At 46.2% G+C, this 25,335-nt stretch overlaps 2 long non-coding RNA genes across 3 annotated transcripts in view; one reads left to right on the forward strand and one right to left on the reverse strand.

Annotated features, from left to right (window-relative positions):
* The window catches only part of LOC145505696 (uncharacterized), a 123,657-nt gene extending 113,713 nt beyond the window's left edge, over window positions 1-9,944 (reverse strand). The window contains exon 1 of the long non-coding RNA XR_014053215.1: window positions 9,706-9,944. This is a non-coding gene — a long non-coding RNA (uncharacterized LOC145505696). The remainder of the gene's footprint in view (window positions 1-9,705) is intronic.
* A 155-nt stretch (window positions 9,945-10,099) lies between these two features.
* The window catches only part of LOC145505668 (uncharacterized), a 54,534-nt gene continuing 39,298 nt past the window's right edge, over window positions 10,100-25,335 (forward strand). Inside the window, exons 1-2 of one of the 2 annotated variants that reach the window (XR_014053194.1) lie at window positions 10,100-10,319; window positions 14,679-14,805. This is a non-coding gene — a long non-coding RNA (uncharacterized LOC145505668). The remainder of the gene's footprint in view (window positions 10,320-14,678; window positions 14,806-25,335) is intronic. The other variant, XR_014053195.1, reaches the window with a different exon arrangement.

Genomic DNA, 25,335 nt, shown 5'->3' on the forward strand with positions numbered 1-25,335 from the left:
AGAGTCGGACACGACTGAAGCAACTTAGCAAGCCACCAAGGAAGATCTGTAGATCAGCACAGGCCTTATATAAAACAAGAATTTCAACTAACGTCTTTTTAAGTGTTGCATATGTCAGTCCGTACCTCTTGCAAAATGATGTAACTAAAAGCCTAAGGAGAAAGTCCCGGGATGCAGGCGGGCGCCCACGGTGTTCTCACCGCAGGAGCCGAGCACGGTGCAGACAGGCCTAGTATTGCAGAGCAAACGTGACAGAACAGCCTTTTTGAGGGTGCCTTGAAGTTCCCGGTCAGTGTGGGAGCCCTCCCTGGGCGCGGGGCCCCAGGGGCCATGGCCCCTGAAAAATGACCTCCCAGCCAGTGCTTCCCAGCCCGGGGTGACACTCAGCCCGAAGTTGGCAGGGGAGGCTATCTTCCTTGGAGGCCGGAAAGGCAGCCCGACAGAGTGGGTTTTCAGTCCTCCCTCGCCCAGCAAGTGTGGGGCTCCTCAGATCCCAGACCTCCGGGCCTCCTCCCAGGGTCTCAATTCGCGAGTCAGGCCCGGGTGACTGCCTGCACTCTGGGAGCCTTGCAAAGATAGTGCTAGGGCAACGCGTCCTCCCATGGGGCAGGAGGCCAGGTGAGTATGGCGGAGAGGTCCGTGTGCCATGCCGGTGTCCCCTGGCCAAGGCCAGCCCGCACTTCCCAGGGGCCCCCCGGCGAGGGGTGGCGGGCCTACCCCGGCCCTGTCCAACGCCGCTGAGGGGAGCAAAGCTAGCTCCGGCAGACGAAAGCAAACAGCCACGGGATGGCTCCAAAGGCATTGCTGGGCCGCTCCGCGTGTGGCCTTCCCAGGAGAAAAATGCCGGTTGGGGCCCCTAGGCCCGGGATCCAGGCGGGCGCCCACGGTGTTCTCCCTGCAGGAGCCGAGCACGGTGCAGACAGGCCTAGTCTCGCGAGCTCCCTCCCACAGAGCAAACGTGACAGAACAGCCGTGTGGAGGGCGCCTTGACGTTCCCAGGCAGTGTGGGAGCTCTCCCTGGGCGCGGGGCCCCCTGGGCAATGGCCTCTGAAAAATGACCTCCCAGCCAGCGCTTCCCAGCCCAGGATGACTCTCAGCCCAAACGCGGTAGGGGAGGCTATCGTCCTTGGAGGCAGGAAAGGCAGCCCCAGAGAGTGGCTTTTCAGTCCTCCCTCGCACAGAAAGTCTGGGGCTCCTCAGACGCCAGACCTCCGGGCCTGCTCCCTGGGCCTCAATTCCCGAGTCCAGCCCGGGTGTCCGCCTGCACTCTGGGAGGCTTACAAAGACATTCCTAGGACATCAATAACGCCCTGGCTTTGAGGTTGGACTTGAAAAATGCTGATGGGTTTCAGGTACAGGGAAACATGTTGGCGCACAAGCTGCTCTTTTCCATTTCCTGGAATCCCTGGCTCAGATCCCAATGCCATCAGAGGGACAGAGGAGTGGGGGGTGGGCAGAAGAGGCGCTCCTGCAGAAGGCAGGCCTGGGCTGCCTGCCTCCAGGACCTTCCCCACCGTTTCCATCCTATCTGCTGTCCCAGGGGTCTCTGACATGACCCCCTCCTGGACCCTCATGTGTGAAACTGACTTCGGGGGCCGTCTTCTGGATCAAGCTGTCAGATCCTAATTTGACAACCAGGGCCCCTCCTCTGGGTGGCTGGGGAAGCAGTTTTCAAGCTGAGCTCCCCTGGGACCACAGTGCCTGGCGGGGGGCGGGGGCCGGTGGGTCACCTGTGGGCACAGCCCGTCGGCCGGGCTCAGCCTCCATCCGCCCCACACACGGAGCCATGAGCACGTTTCTTCCAGGCCCGCCCCTCCCCCTCCACTGGGTTCCTGGCGCGGGGCACCCAGCGGGGTGTGCGGGCCTCTGTCTGGGGTACCTCAGGGGCACTGGACAGGGGATCGGGGACTTGAGTGGACACTGGGGAGGGGCCTTCCTTGGGGACGTTTCTGACGGCTCCTGGGAAACAGGACTGCACGCTCCTCACACCTCCAAGCGTGGACCAGGCTCAGCAGTTTATACACCCTGGGAGCAGGTGAGAAGCGCAGTGTGGGGCCCACCTGGACCTGCTGAGTCAGAACCTGCATCTGGACGACCTCGGGGGCTTCGATGCACACCCCGGGACCCTGCACTCAGGCAGCCAGCTCAAAGCTTGGTTCCCACCAGACCACCCGCCCCGCTCAGCCTTCCAACCACGAGCCATGCCTCCCCCACCCATGGCTGTACTTCGAGGGGTCCTGCGTGAACTCCCCCCACTCCTGGGATAACCGCTCATGTGTAAAGGCCCAGCTTTGTGGATGGGTGAATGGTGCCCTCCAAAAGAGACACCCACATCCCAACTCCTCATATTTGCGAGGGGGGCTTTATTCGGAAATGGGGTCTTTGCAGATGAAATCAAGTTAGATAAGGTTATAGAGGATTAGCTGGGCCTTATGCAGAATGCTGGGTGTCTTTATAAGAAGAGGAAGGACACACAGAGAGGAGGAGGCCATGTGAGTAGGAAGCGGAGGCTGGGGGCACGTGGCCCCAAACCCAAGAACACCTGGAGCCCCAGAAACTGGAAGAGCTGGAAGTGACGCTCCCCCAGAGCCTGGGTCGGGGGGCCCGGTCCTGCTGACGCCTTGGAATTTAGTAAATCGGAAAGATAACCCTGTATGCGAGACAACAAAAGAGACACAGATATATAGAACAGTATCATGGACTCTATAGGAGAGGGCGAGGGCGGGATGATATGGGAGAATGGCACTGATGCATGTCAATTATCATATGTGAAACGAATCGCCAGTCCAGGTTCGACGCATGATACAGGGTGCTCGGGGCCGGTGCGCCGGGATGACCTGGAGGGATGGGATGGGGAGGGGGCTGGGAGGGGGGTTTCGGAAGGGGAACACATGTACACCCATGGTGGATTCACGTCAATGTATGGCAAAACAAATACAGTATTGTAAAGTTAAAAGATAGATAAATAACCTAATTTAATAAAAATAAAGAAAATACAATAAACTTCTGGTCCCAGAACTGGGAGAGAATCGATTAGTATTGTTTTAAGCCTCCCCCACCCCCAGCCCCCAGGTTGTGGTCGTCAGTATCAGAAGCCCCATCTGGGACTCCCAATATTCTGTGTCCTTAAGATCTACCAGCTCAGTTCAATTCCAGAAAAATAAACGACCCAATCAAAAAGTGGGCCAAAGAACTAAACAGACATTTCTCCAAAGAAGACATACAGATGGCTAACAAACACATGAAAAGATGCTCAACATCACTCATTATTAGAGAAATGCAAATGAAAACCACAATGAGGTACCATTTCACGCCAGTCAGAATGGCTGCTATCCAAAAGTCTACAAGCAATAAATGCTGGAGAGGGTGTTACGCTGTTGGTGGGAATGCAAACTAGTACAGCCACTATGGAGAACAGTGTGGAGACTCCTTCAACAACTGAGAATACAACTGCCATATGACCCAGCAATCCCACTGCTGGGCATACACACCGAGGAAACCAGAATTGAAAGAGACACGTGTACCCCAATGTTCACTGCAGCACTGTTTATAACAGCCAGGACATGGAAGCAATCTAGATGTCCATCACAAGACGAATGGATAAGGAAGCTGTGGTACATATACACAATGGACTATTACTCAGCCATTAGAAAGAATACATTTGAACCAGTTCTATTGAGATGGATGAAACTGGAGCCCATTATATGCAGTGAAGTAAGCCAGAAAGAAAAGCACCAATACAGCATACTAATGCCTATATATGGAATTTGAAAGATGGTAACGATAACCCTATATGCGAGACAGAAAAAGAGACAAAGAGGCATAGAACAGTCTTATGGACTCTGAGGGAGAAGGTGAGGGTGGGACGATCTGAGAGAACAGCATTGAAACGTGTACATTATCATATGTGAAACAGAACGTCATTCCAGGTTCGATGCATGAGACAAATGCTCAGGGCTGGGGCAATGGGATGACCCAGAGGGATGGGATGGGGAGGGAGGTGGGAGGGGGGTTCAGGATGGGGAACACATGTAAACCCATGGCTGATTCATGTTAATGTATGGTAAAAACCACTACAATACTGTAAAGTAATTAGCCCCCAACTAAAATGAATAAGCTGATTAAAAAAATAAAAAGCAGAGACATTACTTTCTCAACAAAGGTCTATCTAGTCAAGGCTGCGGTTTTTCCAGTACTCACGTATGGATGTGAGAGTTGGACTATAAAGAAAGCTGAGCGCAGAAGACTTGATGCTTTTGGACTGTGGTCTTGGAGAAGACTCTTGAGAGTCCCTTAGACTGCAAGGAGATCCAACAGCCCATCCTAAAGGAAATCAGTCCTCAATATTCATTGGAAGGACTGATGCTGAAGCTGAAACTCCAATATTTTGGCCACCTGATGCGAAGAGCTGACTCAACTGGAAAGACCCTGATGTAGAGAAAGATTGAAGGCAGGAGGAGAAGGGGACGACAGAGGATGAGATGCTTAGGTGGCATCACTGACTCAACGGACATGAGTTTGGGTAAACTTTGGGAGTTGGTGATGGACAGGGAGGCCTGGAGTGCTGCTGTTCATGGGGTCGCAAAGAGTTGGACACGAACGAGCAACTGAACTGAGCTGAGAAACTAAAAGAGAAAACATTTGCATATTTGAATATCAGATCAAAATTACACACATCTATACATAATCATGACTTCTCTAATAAAAGTTTTTATGCCTGAGCCTCACAGCAAACGACAACAAAAAAAGATCCACCCCTTGACCGCGACTTCAGCCAGGCCAGTCTTCCCCTGTTCATCACGGGAAGTCTTCTCAACAATAAACCTCCTGACTCGGGAAAAAGGCTCGCGCCGCACGTCTGTGTGGGGCTTGAGGCCCACACTTCCCCCGGAGCAGCTCAGCCTCACACACCCGCTGGCCCTGGGGGAGCACAGGGGGTCACACACCTCTGAGCCCCCGTGACCTGGTCACAACTGCAGATGACCGGGCCAGCAGACGTCTCAGGAGGGCGGACTTGCTTCTCTGCCCCCATTTCTCTTGCTTCACTGTCCTTTTGCATTTTTGCATTCTCCCATCCCTGCTCCTGGTCTTCCCTTGGGCCTCCCTTGGGGCTCAGCTGCTAAAGAATCCGCCTGCAATGTGGGACCTGGGTTCGATGCCTGCGTTGGGAAGACCCCTGGTAAGGGAAAGGCTACCCACTCCATTATTCTCGCCTGGAGAATTCCATGAACTGTATAGTCCATGGGGTTGCAAAGAGTTGGACATGACTGAGCAACTTTCATTTCATTCATCCCTGCTCCTGGTCCAGCCTGTCCAGCTGGCCCTCAATGTTGGGGTCCGGGGGACACTGGTGACATCTGGGGACATTTTCGGTTGTATTTACAAATGCTGCAACATATCAAATGCCAGCAACGCCAAGGCTGAGGAATCCCACTTTAAGACTCTTCATCTTTTGGGGGTCGTTGATTATTCAAAGGAGTCCATGGATTTCTTGTTTCACAGTGGGCAAGGTTGTGTGGCTGGGCTCTCTCCGAGGCTATCTTGTTCCCCAAACCCTCTCACTTCTTGTAATCAGAGCACACCCGGCAATGAGCCATCCCAGGCATCTCTCGCTAATCTCGCTGGCGTGGACCCGCGCACACCCTGCATGCTGCCTGCGCCCAGCGGCCCCTGAATAGACTCTGGTCTCGAGCAGGGGAAGGCAACAGGCTGCTTGGGGCCTGACTCATCTCAGGGGAAAGCTCAGGCTTGCAAGGGCCATGGAAAAGTCGGTTATGATCTAAAGACAGCATAAGAAGATGGCTCATGCTCAGCTCCAGCTTTTTGAAATCTTGAACCCTTTAGTTTACACCACAGGAGCATTCTCATCAAAAAAGGGCCCATCAGGGGCTTCCCTGGTGGTCCAGTGATCAACACTCTGCCTTCCAATGCAGGGAGTGTGGGTTCAATCCTTGGTTGGGGAACTAAGATGCCCACATGCCTTGAGGTGTGGCCCCAACATTTTTTTTTAAAAAAGGTCCAATCAACTGCTGAAAACCTTTTAAAGCTATAGTACCAAATTATCACTGAAATTTGGGGTCACTGTGACCTTGTGACTTGTATTCATAAGAAGAAATACATTTTTGGTCTTTGTCCCCCAGTCCTGACACAGAGCTCCTAAAACTCTGGGAATTTCCTAAGTGGGGACAGCAGTCAAGGTGTCTCTTGTTAGGTGAATGAGATGACTTTTCAGAGAGTGCCTCTTTTCCAAAGGGGGGCGGCTTTTTGCCAGGGGAACTAATCACATGGTTAGAGGATTGGAACTTCCGGTCCCTCCCCACTACCATGTCTGGGAACGCGAGAAGGGCTTCCTGTCGAAGCAATCACCAACAGCCAGTGATTTAACCAATTGTGCTTGTGTGATGAATCCTCCAGAAAAACCACCAAACAGGGTCTGGACAGCTCTGGGTTGATGAACACATGTGGATTTGGGGAAAGCGGGGCTTGGAGAGCGTGAAGTTCCGTGCCTCCCCCACACACACTCTGTCCTGTGCATCCCCTTCCATCTGCTGTTCCTGAATTTTAGTACCTTTTACAATAAAGCTGTGATCTAGTAGGCAACATGTTTCTCTGAGTTCCGTGAGCCACTCTACCAATTAATAGAACCCAAAGTCATTAGAACCTCTGAACGGGTGGCCAGTGGGTCAGAGCGTAGGTGACCATCTGGGCTTGCAAATGATGTCTCAAGTGGGGCAAGGGTCTTATAGGGTTGGGCCTTTAACCTGTGGGGTCTGGCACTACCCGCAGATAGGCAGTGTCCACACTGAGTTAAGCTGCAGGACCCCCAGCTGCTGTCACAGAAGTGTGGGTGGTGCCAGGCAAACAACGCATGCATGTTGGAACTTGGAGAAGAATCCTCACTTGTTGGTACAACTCCATCTTTTCTGGTGGCCATAACCAATGTCTTTATGTTTGATATTTATTTCAAAGTCAAGTTTTAAAAAAGATATGTGTGGCAAAGGATTTCACTGGACTTGGAAAGGCTCTTCTTTCCCTTTTGTGAGCATGGCCATTCCATTATCCTATGAGCAATAATGATAGATGACTGAATATTCACATTACCAGTGAGAATTTCCCAAGAGCCAGACTCTACATTAAGTATTTTAGGATAACCCAGCGATGTAATGACTTGTTTCCCAGGTGGCTCAGCAGAAAAGACCCTGCCAGCCAATGTAGGAGATGCAGGAGACTTGGGTTCAATCCCTGGGCTGGGAAGATCCCCTGGAGGAGGAAATGACAAACCATTTCAGCATTCTTGCCTGAAAAATCCACAGATACAGGATCTTGGGGGCTACAATCTACAGGGCTGCAAAGAGGTGGACACGAAGGAGCAACTGAACATGCACACAGTTGTGTAAATACTGTTGTTGTCTCTGTTTGATGAGTGATGAAGCTTCATTGTTGTTGTTCAGTCATCAGATTTTGCCTGATTCTTTGCGACTCCATGGACTACGCGCTCCATGGAATTCTCTAGGCGAGAATACTGGAATGGCTAGTGTTTCCCTTCTCCAGGGGATTTTTCTGACTCCCCACGGATTTTAAGACTAAAGTTGAGCGTTATTGTTTTCTATTTCATTGCAAATAGCCTTTGGGTATCTGAAAGGACAGGGTAGGTACTTTCAAGGGGTCTTCTGCATAACAAAGCCCTTTCGGCAAATGTGGTCATAATATCCAGGTAGGCGTTGCTGCTGTGAGTGTCACATCTCAGCCAGAAGGCAAATTCTGAGCTCTTCCTCTGGCAGAAACCAATTCACAAAATAAGCCAAGAAAGAGAGCTGGAAAAACAAACCACACCAACAACCGGAAAAGCATTCCTCATGAGGCAAAGCTAGAGAAAACTCAACAATCTTGTGGCCCAAAAACCCTCTTGGAAACGAATGTTCAGTAAGGAAGAGACGAAACACGGCAAGTTCCAAGGAAGAGGCCATGCCCATGGACAGTGTAGTTTAGAGACGGCCTGACCACTAGATGAAGACACATGCCAGTGTAAAGCCTTTGCAGACAGCAGTGATGGTCATCACCATAGTTAAGTGTTTAGTCTGGTGACAACCTGCCCTGGGCACCACACGAGGGAGCAGACCTGCTTCTCTTCCTCTGCCCTCACACCATTTCCTCATGGAGGCAGCTCAGGTGCTATTGTGCCCTGCCTGCCTGTCTGGCTCATCCATGAGCTGTGACCACCTCCAGGGAAGGACTCCGCCTTCTCTTCTCTGTGCACTATGAACCTGCAAAAAGTTGGCCTTCAGAACCTCAGGAGACTCACCCCACCCCCACTATAGGCAGAACCCTCCGCAGGCATTAAAACAGCTGTGGAGTCACTATGGCCCAAGCCCTGGTTACGGATCCCTGGAGCCTACTACAGCCTGTACAGCGTGAATAATCAGGTCCTTTATACACAGATTCCCGCCTGTCAGATCTGAGCTTGGGATTCATTGTAAGCTCTGGCCCTCCCATGGCAGCCAGGTGGGCCGCGAGTAGACAAAGGGGCTAGGTTCTGAGTTTCGAGGGAGGCATTGAAAGGACAGGCATGGAGGCAACCTGTTGTAAACTGAGGGAGGGTCCCTGCGTGTCTCAGAGGAGGCCTCTGGTGTGCAAGTGTGGAGGAGGGCCCCCACAGTGCAAAGGAAAGAGAGGTACTCAGGGGCAAAGGCTCTTGGCCTCTCCTGTAGCAGCTCCAGTTGGTAGCCCGTGAAAAGTGGACAGCCAATGTGGTCACATGAGCGTGACTCATTCCCTCACAAAGCCAGAGAAAGGGGGCAGGGTGTGGCAGTACCCCGAGGGTGTGGTGGGGTGGATGAAGGGAGGTGTCCTTCCTCTCTTTAGTGCAAACTGCTTTTGTCAGCCTCAGAGCTGCCAGACGGCAGTTACCAAGTCAGGTCCCCACAGTACCCAGTGTGGGCTGGGCGCCTTAGCCCCTGTCACATGGACAAGCCACACCATAAGGCTCCCCTGAGTTCTAACAGCAGGACCTGGGGGTTTTGTCTAGGTACACACTTCCTTGCTGTAGCTTTGTTACCTCCTTTGAGCCCCGCTTTTGTCCTCTAGAAAAAGGACATTGATTCCTACCTTAGCAGGTTGCTACCTTAATCCTGTGAAGACTAATTAGGGGAACCCTACAATGAGTAGCTTGCCTTAAGACATATCAATGACTAGCTGGCCTTAAGAGATCCTGGGCTTCCCTGATAGATCAGCTGGTAAAGAACCCTCCTGCCATGCAGGAGACCCCGGTTTGATTTCTGGGTCGCGAATCCTGATCCGCTGCAGAAGGGACAGGCTACCCACTCCAGTCTTCTCGGGCTTCACTTGTGGCTCAGCTGGTAAAGAATCTGCCTGCAATGCGGGAGACCTGGGTTCAATCCTTGGACTGGGAAGATCCCCTGGGGAAGGGAAAGGCTACCCACTCCAGCAGTCTGGCCTGGAGAATTCCATGGACTGTAGAGCCCATGGGGTCGCAAGAGTCGGACACGACTGAGGAACTTCACTTCACTTTCAAGAGATATGACCTGAATCCAGATTAAACTGGAGGCTCCCAGTGTCCTCTGGCATTTCTTCCCTGAAGCCAGCCAAAACCCACACACGTGCATTTCCAGGGTCTCCACTTAGCCAGCTGGACAGAAAACCCAGCGTGGTGCAAACAAGCTGACAGACAAGCAGGAGAGGACTCACCGGCAGACGGCTTCGCTCAGGTCTCAGGTGGATCTCCGGGACCACGGCAGGAACCGGCGCTCTCAGACCCTGGGCTCAGCAGCGCCCTCATTCTCAGGCCGGCGGCTCTGCCCTGACGGGCGCGGGAAAGCCACCAACTGCCTCAGGCTGACCTCACGCCGCTTCCACCGCTGTAGCCTAACTTCACCCGGCCACACCCCTTTTGGCGGAACTTCCACTTCCTCTTCCTCCCTTGATTCCAGCCTGAGGTCCGGCCCTGGGCCCCGATTGGTCACAGCCCCAGTCCTGAGCCAATCACGGTGGCCAGGGAGGATGGAGCACACCGATTGGCCAGGTCCAGGTCATGGGACCATATTCCAGGTCCCGTGACCATACTCCAGGTCACGTGTGAGCTGCTCGCCCTGTGTCAGGGGTGGAGAGAGTGCCGTACCCGAAGAGCAGGGCTGAGAGTCCAGTCACTGTGTCCGTGTGCTCAGGGTCCTGGGACCTGCCTGCGCGTCCTCTCTACACACCGCTTTGTCCTCTGCAGACGGAAGATTCACGATAAACCTCTTCGCTTCGCAAGCGCTGTTGCACGCACCCACATTCAAGGGAGCAAGGCCTCCGGTTTGAAGGTAAGTTTGGAGATCCTCTCTTAACCTCCGGGCTTGTTTCTTGTAGCCTGTTAGAATAATTTATTCAGTCTGAAAACCCCCAGGAGGACCACCACATGCTGCTTTGCGTATTCAGGATTCTTAGCTGTTCTGAGTAGAGGGCATGGCCCAGGGGCCTCCCAAAGGCAATGAATTTTGTCCAAGGAAGCACCTGAGAGGCTGAATCTGAGTCACTTTGCTGTACACCTTAGACAAACAAATTATGGTAAATCAGCAATACCTCAATTTAAAGAAAAGATATTTCCTCATCAAAAATTGTTCGAATTTTGTCAAGTTTTTCTTTCAATTGTTGGTTCTTAGTATGCAGTCTAATTGGTTTGGTGGTGTTTTGTGAGGTAGGGATCCAACTTACCTTCTCCTATGGATACAATATTGTCCCAATGGGACGATTCCTTTGTCCTTTCTCCTGGAAATGTCCTTTCTGCGTTTACATATTAAGAAGCTTTTTTCAAAATGCCAAGTATCGAGAACTTCAGGTCTTTGGTAATTTGTACCCCAGAGGCTTGTTTCCACTTCTGTGTCTTCTCTTCGCATTTTACCATTGCCCGTTTGTCGTATACACAAGTGCCCTCAGAGGGCTCTCTGAAGTGAACCGTGTGTGTTTCTGTGAGGACAGAGGATGTGAGCACAGAGGAGAGGCTGAGTCCGTAGTGACCATGTGACCATGCTCAGCAAGCCCAATATTAAGTCTGGCTGAGACTTTCTCAGGCAAGGTCTGTGTTTCTTCCTCTTGGTGTCTGGATATGCAAAACGATGTTGGTGGATTGGGACGTGGGTCCCTGGGTCCAGCAGTGTAGAGATATACCCATGGCCTGCTTTTCCATGATACTTTCCTCCTGCGTGCTCCGCTGAGCTGGTGTGGAGAGATTTCTGCTAAAGGCTTGAGAGGTAGTCAATCCTTCTGCTTTTCATGCCCTGCCTCGTCCATACTTCTGTCATTTTTTTTAATGTAGCTAATTTTCAATGGTGTTAGCCCTTGTGTCATTGTGACACTCAGGCACCTGTGGTTTAATAGACCTCCAAGTCCCGGGAGCTCTTTGCCTGGTGGAGATATGGAGCACTCAGGGAGCAGTACCACATCACCCTGGAGCCTGGACCAGAGAGAAGGTTCTTGCCAGGAAGGCTCCATCCCTGCTGTGGGGGGTTCGGAGTTATCACTTCCGATTGTGCATCCCCCGGGCCCTCGGTGCAGGCCCCACTCTGAGATCTGGAAAGGAGGTGGCTTCCCTCCCTGACACAGAACTAGTCTTTTCTGTCCTCATCCTTGTCGCCTCCCATCTGGCTCCCAGGCTCTATCCTTGAGCCTCACCCACAGGATCAGGAGAGCCCAGTTCTAGAGGAGTGTCATACAAGGAGAGTCTCCTGGAGACACTCCATCCCCGGGCCTAAATAAGCACTTCTTCGGAGTTTCACAGCCCTGGGTGTAGATCCTGGGTTTGTGTCCATTTTACAGCTGAATATGTTGAGCCTCAGATCATTGTGTGATTTTCCCTGGGTCACTGTGCGGGTCAGCGGGTGAGCTGAGATTTGAACCCAGACTGTATGTCTTGGAGGCCGTGACGATACAGGTGTTTCCGCTCCTCGGTTAAATTTATTTCAAGTTTTTTTTTTTTTTTTTGGATGCATTTGTATATGGGACTTTTCTGTTTTCTTATGCTTCCTATCCTGCTATATTGCTGAGTTTATTAGTTGTAATACTTCTTACTTGGTGGCGTTTTTAGGGTTTCATATAAATCCTGTCATAATCAAATAGTGACAGTGTAACTTCATCTGTTCCAATGGGGATGCCGTTTATTTCCTTTTCTGGCCTAGTTCCTCTGGGTAGGACACTTCCGCCACTATGTTGAACAAGATTGGTGAGAACAGGCATCCTTGTACTATTCCTGATCTTTTAGGAAAATCTTTCAGCTCTTTATCACTGAGTTGGATGTTAGCTGTGGGTTTGTCTTAACGTGCCCTTTAGGATGTTCCATGGATAACCACTGTATTGAGAGATGGTATCAGAATTGATGTTACACTTTGTTGAAAGCTTTTTCTGCAATTATTGAGAAGATCACATGATTTTAGTCTTCATTTTGCTCATATTGTGTCTCACAGTAATTGATGTACAGACAATAAATCATGCTTGCAGGCCCAGAATAAATCCATTTGATCCTAGTGTATGATTCTTTTAATGTATGCTTCAGTTTGGCTTGGTAATATTTTTTTGAGGATTTTTACATCCAGGTACACCAGGGTCAGGGTTCTCTAGTGGTTCATATGGTAAAGAATCTGCCTGCAATGTGGGAGGCCTGGGTTTGACCCCTGGGTCAGGAAGATCCCCTCGAGAAAGGAATGGCTACCGCACTCCAGTATTCTTGCCTGGGAAATTCTGTGGACAGGGACCTGGTGGGTTGTAGTCCATGGGTCACAAATAACTGGACATGACTGAGTGACTCACACTTACAAGAGTGCTTCTTGACATTTTTAATATCTACATTGAAGATTTTATCTCAGTCAAAAATTGCAGTCAAAGGCAAACATGTCAAAAGTCCAAGAGTCCTTAGAATTAAATGACAATAAGACATAACAGATGAAAGCAAGAAGGACTCCACATATTTACTTTTCATAAGAATTTTAGCTCTTCCGAGGAATTCTCATTAAGCTGAATTAAAATGCAAGCTTTAGTTTAAAATCTTAACCTTTTTCGGTATCATGTTTCTATTTTGAGACTGAAAGTTCATTATTTATGTACGAGATATTAAGCAATGCTATGTAGCTATTAAAATCATATTTTCAAAAACTCTAATGACATTTACAAGCACTTATACTGGAAAAATAGCTAGGAATAGAAGATGATCCCGTATAGCTTTAAATGAAAGTACAGATGTGTTGAATGATAGTTTTCAGATTGTATTTATTGATTTTTATTTGGAGAATAACTGCTTTACAATGTTTGGTTGGTTTTCCTCATGCAACACCACGAATAAGTATATTATCCACTCTTTGGTTAGACTGCCTCCCAGTTCCTGGCATCCCACCCTCTAGGTCGTCCCAGAGCACCATGCTGGGCTCCCTATGTTATCCAGCAACTTCCCATTAGCTAGCTATTTTGCATATGGTAGTGGCTATGTTTCATTGCTACTCTCTCCATTTGTCCCACTCTCTCCTTCTCCAGCTGAGTTCACAAGTCCTTCCTCTACATCTGTGTATTTATTTCTGCCCTTCAAATATTCACCAGTACCATTTTACAAGATCGCATGCGTATGCATTAATATACTACATTTGTTTTTCTCTTTCCGACTGACGTCACTCTGTATCCCAGTTTCTAGGTTCATCCACCTTAGTTCAACGGATTCGTATTTGTTCCTTTTCATGGCTGAGTCGTGTTCCATTGCATGTATGTCCCACAACTTCTTTTTCCATTGTTCTCTTGAGAGACATTAGGTTGCTTCCATGCCCTGCCTATGTTAAATAGTGCTGCAATGGACATTGGGTACGAATGTCTTTTTAGAGTTATGGTTTTCTCAGGGTGTATGGCCAGTAGGGGATTGTTGTGTCATATTGTAGTTTTAGTCCTACTTTTTAAGGAAACCTATGTTCCTTCTCCATAGTGGCTGTATCCATTTACATGCCTACTAACATTGCAAGAGGGTTCCCTTTCTTCCATGTCCTGTCCAGCGATTATTATGTGTAGAATTGTTGATGATGGCCATTGTGACTGGTGTGAGGTGATACCTCATGTAGTTTTGATTAGCATTTCCTGAATAATGAGCGATGTGGAGCATCTTTTCATGTGTTTGGTGGCCTTCTTCCTGTCTTCTTTGGAGAAATTTGTTCAGGTCTTCTGCTCATTTTTCAATTGGTTGCTTTTTTTCCAGTATTAGTCTCGATCATCTACTTGTGTACTTTGTAGATAATCCTTTCCCAGGATTCCATAACGTACATAATTCCTCAGAACATACCTTAGTCTTTTTGGACGGAAGAACATCAAGTGCCTTCTTTGGTGTGTATGTATGTACATGGCATGGGTTTATTTTCATTGTGCAGATCTTGCCCTTATTCCATTAGATTTATCCCTGAGGAGTTCATAGGTTTTGATGACATTATAATCAAGGGTATTCTTTAAAATGTCAATTTCTGGTCTCGTTTAGTATGCTGAAGTACGGAGCATTTTTATATGTTGACCTTGTATCCTGCAACGTTGCTGAACTCACTTTCATGCTTGTACCTCTTTTGTTGATTCATTTTCCACGTTAATCATCAGGTCGTCAGCAAGTACAGTTATATTGTTTTTTCAGTTCATATGATTTCGATTTCTTTTTTCTTGTCTTGTTACAGTGGCTAGGAGTTCCAGTACAGAGTTGAATAAAAGCCAAGAGAGCAGACATCCTTGCTTTGTTCCTGATCTTCAGGAGAAACACCATATGATGTCAGCTCTACATTTTTTGTAGATGCCGTTTATGAGGTTGGGGCAGTTTTCTTCCATTCCTAGATTGCTAAGATTTCCATATATAAATGATAAATATTGTCAGATGCCTTTTCTCTCTCTTTTGAGGTGAGACTGTGGTTTTTATTTTCAGTCCATTGATATGGTGAATTTCACTGATTTCTTCAAATGTTGGCCCAAACTTATGTTCTTGGGATAAACCCTACTTGTCATGCTACCTTGTACTTTTAATTGATTACTGATTTCCTGATGTGTCATTAAGGAATTTTGCATCTGTGTCTCTGAGGGATATTGATATTCTTGTAATATGTTTGTCTGGTTTGGGTATCAAGAGAATTCTGGCCTCAGAATGAGTTAGGTGTTTCTTTCTTCACTATTTTGGAATAGTTTGTGTATAACCAGGATTTTCTTCATAACTGTTTGTTAGGATTCACTACTAAGGCCATTTAGGATAGAGATTTTGTGCCTGTGGGTGTATGGGTGGGTAAGATTTCTAACTATGGATTTGAGTTTCAATAGATTGAGGTTATCTGTTTCTTACTGAGTGGCTTTCATAGGTTGTGTCTTTCAACAAAGTAGGGTATTTTATCTAAGTTGCCTGAAGTTGTTCACAGTTTACCCTTTCCTTTCAGTGTCTATAGGATCTGTACTGATGTTCCCTCTTTGATTCTTGATATTGGTAGTTTATGTCTTCTCTTTTTTCTTCGTCACTCGGCTTAGTCAGTTTTATTGATATTTTGAAGAACCTGATTTTAGTTTTTTCATTTCATTTTGTTTCTCTGGTCTCTGTTTCATTGATTTTTACTCTTTCATTTTCTTCTTTCTGCTTGCTGTGGATTTCATTTGTTCTTTTATAAGTTGTTTAAGATAGAGTCTTAGAGGATCGATTCAGAATCTTTCTTCATTTGTGTAAGTATTTAATCCTATCAGTTTCCCTCCAGGTACTGATCTAGCCATGTCCTGCAGCTTTTTATTATATTGTATATTCACTTTTATTCACTTCAACATATTTCCTGTTTCATTTGTGATTTCTTCTTTGACACATGAATTCTTTAGAAATATGCTACTTTGCTGATGTTTGGGAGACTCCTGGATATCAGGGGTTTTTTAATTTCTAATTTAAATCTGTTGAGATCAGAAAACATGCTTTGTATGATTTGAGTCACTTTAAGTATGCTGAGATTTGTCTGTCTTTTGAAGAATGTCCCGTATCCCCTTGAGAAGAGTTTTATCGTGCTTCTTGTTGGATAGACTGTTCTATCAGATGTCAGTTAGATCAAGTTGGTTGATAGTGCTGTTTAAGAGGGTTCTCTGGTAGCTCAGATGGTACAGAACCTGCCTGGAATGCGGGAGAGCTGGGTTTGATCCTTGGGTTGAGAAGATCCCTGGGAGGAGGGCTTGGCAACCCACTCCAGTACTCTTGCCTGGAGAATGGTTTAAAGGCTTCAACATCCTTACTGACCTTGGTTGGTTGTCTGTTTTGGCTTCCTTATTCAATCAGTTATTGAGTCAAGGCGAGGAAGACTGAGGTCCCTGACTGTAATCGTGGGTGTGTCTATTTCTTCTTTCAGTCTATTTCGTTGTTGTTTTCCTTATCTCTTCTTTTTAAAGCTATTTTTTAATACACTTAACTGACTTTGAAATTAGCAGATGTGTTGCTAAAGAAATTTGGAACACAAAGCGTCGAAACTAAAATTCAAGCTAGCCAGAGATATTTTTAGTGAGTAGAGTTAGGTCGATCCTTCAAACTTGTTCATGAGTCGTGCTCATTCTTTGTTGACATATTATGATGTATAAAAGCTATTTCAGAGAAGTAATGTGTAGTCATTACAATTTTATCATGGTTTGGTAGATAGGTTAAATTTATTGCCACAGATGAGTCATAGACTTTTAATGGTATAATTTCTTTGTATAAAATTTTGCCAGCAAATTTAAAAGGTAGCAAAGAAAAGATCAAATAATTTTGAAGTTATGATCAATACTGTTGTCTTTGGCTTAACCTTTGAGATTATGTAATTGTTTAAAAATCCATTTTCAAGATGATGTAAATGGCCCTTGTGACTGCTTCCGTGGGTTTTTTTCCTCAATTGCTGCTGCTGCTGCTAAGTCGCTTCAGTCGTGTCCGACTCTGTGCGACCCCATAGACGGCAGGCCACCAGGCCCCCACGTCCCTGGGATTCTCCAGGCAAGAACACTGGAGTGGGTTGCCGTTTCCTTCTCCAATGCATGCAAGTGAAAAGTGAAAGTGAAGTCACTCAGTTGTGTCCTACTCTTCACGACCCCATGGACTGTAGCCTACCAGGCTCCTCCGTCCATGGGATTTTCCAGGCAAGAGTACTGGAGTGGGTTGCCATTGCCTCCTCCATTTTTTCCTCAATTAACCATCCTTAATTACTGAATGCAGACCCGCGCGTACAGGAACGTGAAACATGAGTGGATAGGCAACAAGTGGCTGCCCAGTCTCGGCCTCCCGCACAACCGTAGCTATTTCGTGGAGTGCCTTGTGCACGTGCGGATGCTGGACCACTTGACCAAGAAAGCCCTTCGTGGGCAACTGAAAATGGTTGATAGTTTTCACAGGTCAGTCGGTGCAAGAAGTTCTCACTAGCCTGCTGAGAGATGTTTGCCTGCGGCCAGGTCTAAATTTTTTTTTTCTCTTGGAAACAGAAACAGTTTCCAGTGTGGAATTGTGTGCCTGCAAAGGTTGAACTATGACCAAAAAGAACTGGAAAGGAAAAGAGAAGAAAGCCAGCATGACCTGAAAGGCTAGTACAGTCCTATTTCTTGCTTCCCAGTGTATAAGCAGCCTCAGTGATTTCCTATTTGAAAGAAAACTTCAGGAAATGCTTTCCTTGGAGAAAACACACCTCGCATCATGACAGAGGAGGGAGGGATGGAAAGGACTGTTTTTGAGGTCGTCCTCTGTGGCCAGAGAACTTGTGCTCCGTCCTTGGGCTCACGTCGGTGAGCTCAGTCGTGTCTGACTTGTTGCGACCCCGTGAACTGTAGCCTACCAGGATCCTCCGTCCATGGGATTTTTTAGGCAAGAGTACTGGAGTGGGTTGCCATTTCCTTGTCCAGAGGATCTTCCCGACCTAGGGATTGAACCCAGGTCTCCTGCATTGCAGGCAGATTCTTTACCATCTGAGCCACCAAAGGTGCTGAGTACTCTGCAGATTGTAGATGCCACTGATTAATTCACAGAAATTCCTTGCTTAGGACTTTGCAGATGAAGTTACTGCTCAAAGATTACTTTTGTCATTTAAAAAAAGCAAAGTTAATATCTGATTTGAATGTGATGACTGTTTTAATTAATTTCCATTTATATGCACTATCAATTAATTCAATTAAAACATTGGGCTTTTAAAAAATTGAGTATCTTATACTGAAGTGAGTTTCTCTTTGTGCACGTGCTAACAAACTTCATGCATCTATCTGTGCGTCATGAATTGTTTTTTTTTCCCCTCCCTTCCTTTCTGCCTTCCTCATCTTTCTTTTTTGTAAAGTGTAGTTGATTTACAATGTTATATTAGTTTCAAGTGTGTAACAGTGATTCAGAATTTTTTCTTAACTTTTTTTTTTTTTTACTGGCTGTGCTGAGTCTTTGCTGCTGCACAGGCTTTTCCCTTGCTGCGGCAGGCGGGGACACTCTCTAGCGGTGGTTCCTCAGCTTCTCACTGCAGTGGCTTCTCTTGCTGTGGCTCCCGGGCTCTAGAGCACTGGCTCAATGGTTGTGGGGCATGGACTTGGTTGCTTCTTGGCATGTGGGATCTTCCTGGATCACGGATTGAACCCGTGTCTCCTGCATCAGCAGGTGATTCTGTGTCACTGAGCAACCAGGGAAGCCCTGATTCAGCAGTTTTACAGATTACACTCCATTTAAAGCTATTACAAAATAATGACTATATTTCCCTGTGCTGTACAATATATCTCTGTTGCTTAGCTATGTCATACATAGTCGCTTGTATGTCTTAATCCCATACCCCAATTTTGTCCCTCCCCAATTGTCCCTGAGATAAAGTTGTGAGATATATACATATACAGTGGACTATTACTCAGCCATAAAAGGAGAAAACTCGGCTATACACAACAATGCGATCGACCTAGAGAGTCTTCTGTTCAGTGAAATAAGCCAGGGAAAGACAAATACTCTCTGCTGTCACTGACATATGGGATTTTTAAAGTGAAATAAACAAACATACCAATCACAGTTATAGACAAATGTCCTAGCAGCTCCCTGCCTCTCTTCATCCCGCTTCCCTTCCCAACTCTTTCCTTTACTTTCCTCCCCGCTTCCTTCTGTGCTCTTCCTTCCCTTTCTCTCTCTGCTTTTCCTTTTTCTCCTCCTCTCTCTCCTTTCCATGCTCACTCTCCTTTCTCCCTCCACCCCATGCCTTTCAGTGACCATGTTGAGCCAAGGGGGTGTTGTTGTTGTTTTTCAGTCACTAAGTTGTGCCCAACTCTTTGTGACCTCATGGACTGCAGCTGTCAGGATGCTCTGTCCTCCACTATCTTCTGGAATTTGCTCAGATTTATGTCCATTGAGTCAGTGATGCCATCTAACCATCCCATCCTCTGCTACCCCCTTCTCTTGTGGCCTTCAATCTTTCCCAGCATCAGGGTCTTTTCCAGTGAGTTGGCTCTTCCCATCAGGTGGCCAAGGGGTAAATTAAGCTTATTTCTTTCTTTAGCACATTCAGTGGAGTAACACATAGAACAGGCTCAGCATCACTAAGTTGGTCTGTTTCCTGAGCTGACTATAGTATTAACAGATCCCTACCAGAAAATGTGCTGTGTCCAGGAATCACTCAACTTTTTAACTTTCTAATCGCAAAGTGAATTCTTCCTTTTATATCTTAGAGGTCGGAAAAAATTACATCTTTGGGCTGCTTTCCTTTTTCCAATTCACCTGCTTTCACATTTTAAGTATTTGATTTTACAGTTTTAAGCAAATCATGGGGCCGTGTGTGTGTGTTCATAATCTGAAATACATCACAACTTATCTTTGTTTCATGAAATGCCAGTTAAACACTAGATACTGTCATTTGGTCAATTTGTGATATATACAAGCTGTGCTTGTATCTATTTGCATTCATCAGGACAAGTATTTAAACTAAATTGGTGTGCTAGTTCAATATGACTAAGTTCCATCAATTTTATCGGTTGATTCCCTCATTTAGTGGGTGTTTTCATTTTTCTAAATAACTAACCTCAACATTTAAAACTAGCCTTGTCATTGGGAATCCAAAATTAATTTAATTTCTAACAAGAGCATGAGAAAGGGTGCAATTAGGATACTTGATAAAGTAAGTTTTAAATCAAAAAGATCAAATTTAAAACATAGAATGATAATCTGACAAACTGGGTTTAATAATTACTGTGAATTTTGACCCAATACAGATGTAAATATCATGAAATATCTACACTTACACATGTCCACATCAATAAGGTTTATTGGCAGAAGTCTTTTGCAAGGTAATTTGATAATACATATTATAATAACTAGAGAAATGTGTATAAACTTCATGACTACCACAGGGAAGTAAACATTCCATCTTAAAAAACTGGGAAAATATCTGGGCATGAAGACGTCCATCATGGTGTTACCTATAATAGTAATACATTAAAATCCACGTAAACATCCAGCAATAGGAAAATGACCAAATAAATAAGAGTATCATGAAATTGATAGAATTTTGTATAGCCATTAAAGAAGTAAAAATCATGGAGGCTCTGTAGGAACATAGAACATTCCATACTAAAATGTTATATGCTGTCTGTGCTATCATTTAATTTATGTGAGAACCACAGAACTAGAACTATTTATCCAATGTGTGCTTAGGGAGAATATGTCAGACTCTGTGCTAAAAACAACAGGCAGAAGCTGGCATGTAAAACCTTTGAGTATTTAATAAGTGTTTATGTGTAGTTTGTTTAATGCAGTGCTTGCTGTGTTAGTTTGCTGGGGCAACAATATCGAAGCCCTAGAGACACCTACTGCCTCACACTTCTGGAAGCCAGAAGTCCACAACCAAGGTTCAGGCAGAGCTGACCCCTCCTGAGGGTCAGGATGGCATCTCCCCCATGCCTCGCCCGTCAGTGCTGGTGGTTTGGCGATAATCACGGGCGCGCCTGGGCTGCGGGAAGCACCACCTCCATCTCTGCCTTCGCCTTTATATGGTGTTCTCCCCGTGTGCTGGTCCGTCTCCGGATTTTTGCTTTTTTAAGGATACCACTCACAATGGATTGGGCCCACCCAAGCTTAGTGGTGAAGAAGTGCCTGCCAATGCAGGAGACTTAGGTTCAATCCCTGGGTCAGGAAGATCCCCTGGAGAGGAAAATGGCAACCCACTCCAGTATTCTTGCCTGGGAAATCCCATGGACAGAAGAGCCTGGTGCGCTACAGTTCATGGAGTTGCAGAGTTGGACATGACTTAGCAACTAAACAACAACGTGTGTGTGTGCTTGCTAAGTCACTTCAGTCATGTCTGACTCTGTGCAACCCTATGGACTAAAGCCCGCCAGGCTCCTCTGTCCATGGGATTCTCCAGGCAAGCATACTGGAGTGGGTTGCCATGCCCTCTTTCAGGGGAGCTTCTCGACCCAAGGATCAAACCCATGACTCTTATGTCTCCTACATTGCAGGCAGGTTTTTATCACTTTAATAGTAGGACTCAGTGCCCCCTGGGGAACCCTAGCAACAACAATGACCTCTAATTAAATCCATCCCCTCGGTAAAGATGGGCTCTCTAAATAAGGTCAGCCTCTGAGGCGCTGGCGGTTAAGCACTCCAGTAAATGAATTTATTGTGGATGGGGCTGAATTCAACCCATTACATTTAGGATACTATAACGTTTTAGTAAATATTGGCTAATATTGTTATTATTCTTGCCAATAGTATTAAGAGCAGTAGTCAGAATATCATGAGATTGTGTGTTGTGAAACCAATCGCATTAACAAAATAGGATGAAAACCGTTGATTTTCTAGGGTGATAAGTTTCTAAGTAATCAGGAGTTTTTTGTTTCCTTCTTCTGTTTTTCTCACCCTTATTTTAAAATTTTTATCATGCCTATCCTTCTCTAGATTTCGCACTATTTAAAAAGGGGGGAAATCTAAAACATCTCTTAAATATTAATATAAGCAGTTGCCATTCAACCATAAATACAAATTCCCAGGCTTTCCTCTCTTTCCCATCTTCAAACAGTGTCTTTTTCGTCTCCAATAGAAACACACCTGTGAAAAGTCCAGCTCCCTGATGGAGGAAGACAGAGGCTCTTTTCTTTCATTCTGTCTTTAACTATTACTTGAAACAGCAGCCTTCTCAGCTGCCTTCGTGTCCATTCCGAGGACTCTCTTTACTTTCCGGCCACACCGTGCGGCATGTAGGAGCTCAGCTCACCAACCAGGGGTCGAACCCTTGCCCCCTGCACTGGAGGCGCGGTGTCTTAACCACTGGACCTCCAGGAAAGTCCCAGTTCTTAGAATGTTACTTCACCATCTCTGCTTTTCCTGGCAGGAAAAACAAGGCATAATGTTTAAATTTCTCTCATCTCTGCTGGTGACTGTGTAGTGATTACAACGTACGTGTTACTGCCTGTGGACTGTTTGTAGGAAAAAGGCCCTCAGGCCAGGTGACAAAATCTTTGCCTGTTTTAAAGTTATTCTTTTCTGTCATGATCTTTTTAAATATTTGTTTTCCTCCAGGTATCTGGTCTGTTGGATTTCTGTCTTCCTTGTGTGTCACCATCCTTGAGTTAGGACCCAGTGTTTTGTTTTCAGGAAACAAAATCTTGGATTGTGTAGCTTTCAGATTAAGAAGAAATGAATGATAAAGGTAACCGTCATTTTGGAGTATTGATGGGCCACTTTTAAATATATATATATATAACTCATAGATTATTCAGCTAAAATTTTTATAACTTATTTTATTTTATTTGACCATGCTGGTCTCCGTTGCTATGCGGGCTTTTCTTGTTGCAGAGAGAGGGCACTCCCCTCTGACTACAGAGCTGGGCCCTGGGCTCGCAGCTCAGTGTTCGGGCCCCAGGGTCCAGAGCACAGGCTCAGTACCGTGGTGTACGGACTGTTGCTCCAGACGTATGGGATCTTCCTGGACCAGTGATCGAACCTGAGTCTCCCGCACTGGCAGGCAGATTCTTTACCACTGAGACATCTGGGAAGCCCCCAGGAAAGAAATTTTAAATTAAAAATGTATTGTTTTCACCTCATAAGATACAAACTGTCTTATTAAAATAGTAAGACTCAGTATTAACACGAGGGTGAGGCAGAAGCCACAGTCCCTGGGACCGTAGTCATGAGCCCTTCTGTCTGGCCCTGCTCCTGATATCTCAGGGTCCCTACAGTTTTAGAAAGACATTTCATGTGCAAGAAAACAGAGGATCCGTTAAATGAATTATTATTCATCCAGATGATGGGATGCCTGACGATCATTAAACACTGCGTTAAGGACAATATTTCATGGAAAATGTTCACGATATATCAAGTGAAAGAGTAAGCTAATATAATACAGATTCGATTTTCTGCAATAATGATTAAAAAGTGTGGAAGTGTATACATCAAACTTAAACCATCATTGTTTCTAGGCAATGGCACAATGGAAAAAGCTTTGTGATTTTAGCATTTTATCGTTTCTTTAGATGAACATGCACTGATTATGAAATTGGGTGGACTGAAGTTGGGGTCTGTTATAATGTTGAGGGCTGAGGTAAAGCCATTATATAAAGAATCTTGAATATATAACACACTGGAGTATTAACACCCATTCATTTGTTTAATCACTTAACCATTAATTCATTTAACAAATACTTTCTACCCTTTTACTCTATGATAATCACTGAGGAAGGGCTTCCCAGGTGGCTCAGTGGTAAAGAATTCTCCTGCCAATGCAGAATCCCCTGGGTCAGGAAGATCCCCTGGAGTAGGAAATGGTAACCGTCTCCAGTATTCTTGCCTGGAGAATGCCATGGACACGGAGCCTGGCGGACTACAGTCCATGGGGTCTCCTATGAGTCGGACAGGGCTTAGCGAATACACAACAACAAAAAGTCATGGTGGAGGCCACCACGGATATACAACAGTGAGCAAAACAAACTCTCCCTGCCCTTAAGGAGCTTAGTGGGGAAAAGGAGAAGTAATAAGAATCACCCAAGTACATGTATAATTATATCCATGATAAGTGCAGTGAAGGAAAGGAATAGTGCTATGAGGGTCCATGGCAGGAATGCAATATCCATATTAAATTTTTAAATTATTATCTAATCAAAATATATAGTGCCTCCTTGTGTGTGTGTGTGTGTGTGTGTGCGCGCGCTGTGTATTGTACGTTGTCACCAGCAGCATCATCTCAAGTGAATACTCCAAAACTAGGAAAAGGAAATTCTAGCGAAAACATCTAGAAATACCAAAAGAGTCTGAAAATTCTTCAAAAGTAATATTGAAAAAAAAATACTGAACCTTTGCATGATGAATCCTGGATAATTGCCTGAAGCTCTTAGTGGTGGACCCCTGAAGATTTAGTTTTCCACCATGCTCTTATCATGCATGCATTTTCCCTCAGAAGCTGAAAGATAAATCTGACAAGCTCTGGATAAACACTGGCTAAGACTCTACACTTGCTGGTATGGGAAGGCGACATGACTTAGTCCCTGTTATCATCAGGTCTCCTATTAGGCAGCCTCGGCAAGGAGTCTGGATAGATCAACGTGTCAGGCTGCGTGCTTGGTGATGATTCAGACTGGGGTTGAGTTGAAGTCGCCACTCAAACAACTGGGAGTGTACAGCCGTGCACAATTCCATTTAAACTGCAGGAAAAGTGAGAAGAGGGATAGGGTTTTGAACCCTGGCCCAGGTGGCATTGTGGTCAAGAATCCACCTGGCAATGCGAGCGACACAAGGGACCCGGGTTTGATCCCTGGGTCAGGAAGATCCCCTGGAGGAAGAAACGGCAGCCTGCTCTACTATTCTTGCCTGGAGAATCCCATGGACAGAGGAGCCTGGCTGGCTACAGTCCATGGGGCTGCAGAGAGTCAGACACGACTGAAGAGACGCACACATCACTTTGAAACATGTTTATTTAGTCTCGTAAGAAAATGAAGGGGGAGCAGAAGAAACCGCTCGGCTGGCACCAGGACTTGCAGCTGGAGCGGCTCACGGTCCGCTCGCCTGGGCTCCGGGATTTCGCTCAGCTCAGACACGCGTTCCTGATTCCCCAGTCTCCTTACAAAGAGAGTCAGGCACTATTTCACTTTCCAACATCAATACAACAGGTCTAGTTTTCTTAAGTCAATGAGGGCATGATAGATCTGATGACCTTTTGTTGGAATGTCATTTATTAGTATGAGTAAATTATTCTCCACGGCTGAATTGATACCTATAGTAGATATATCTTCCTCCAGAGGCAGCAGAAAAGTCTACCGCTTTACCCTCTCGTGCACTGCAGAGATCTATTGTAGGCAGATTACAGATTTTCAGCTTTGGACTTGCAAAGGTGACCCCAGTGATGATGACTATTTTTTCTAATCTGTTTA

Source organism: Giraffa tippelskirchi, chromosome 1 (genome assembly GCF_054371585.1).
Source record: "Giraffa tippelskirchi isolate mGirTip1 chromosome 1, T2T-mGirTip1v1.2.pri, whole genome shotgun sequence".
NCBI lineage: Eukaryota > Metazoa > Chordata > Mammalia > Artiodactyla > Giraffidae > Giraffa > Giraffa tippelskirchi.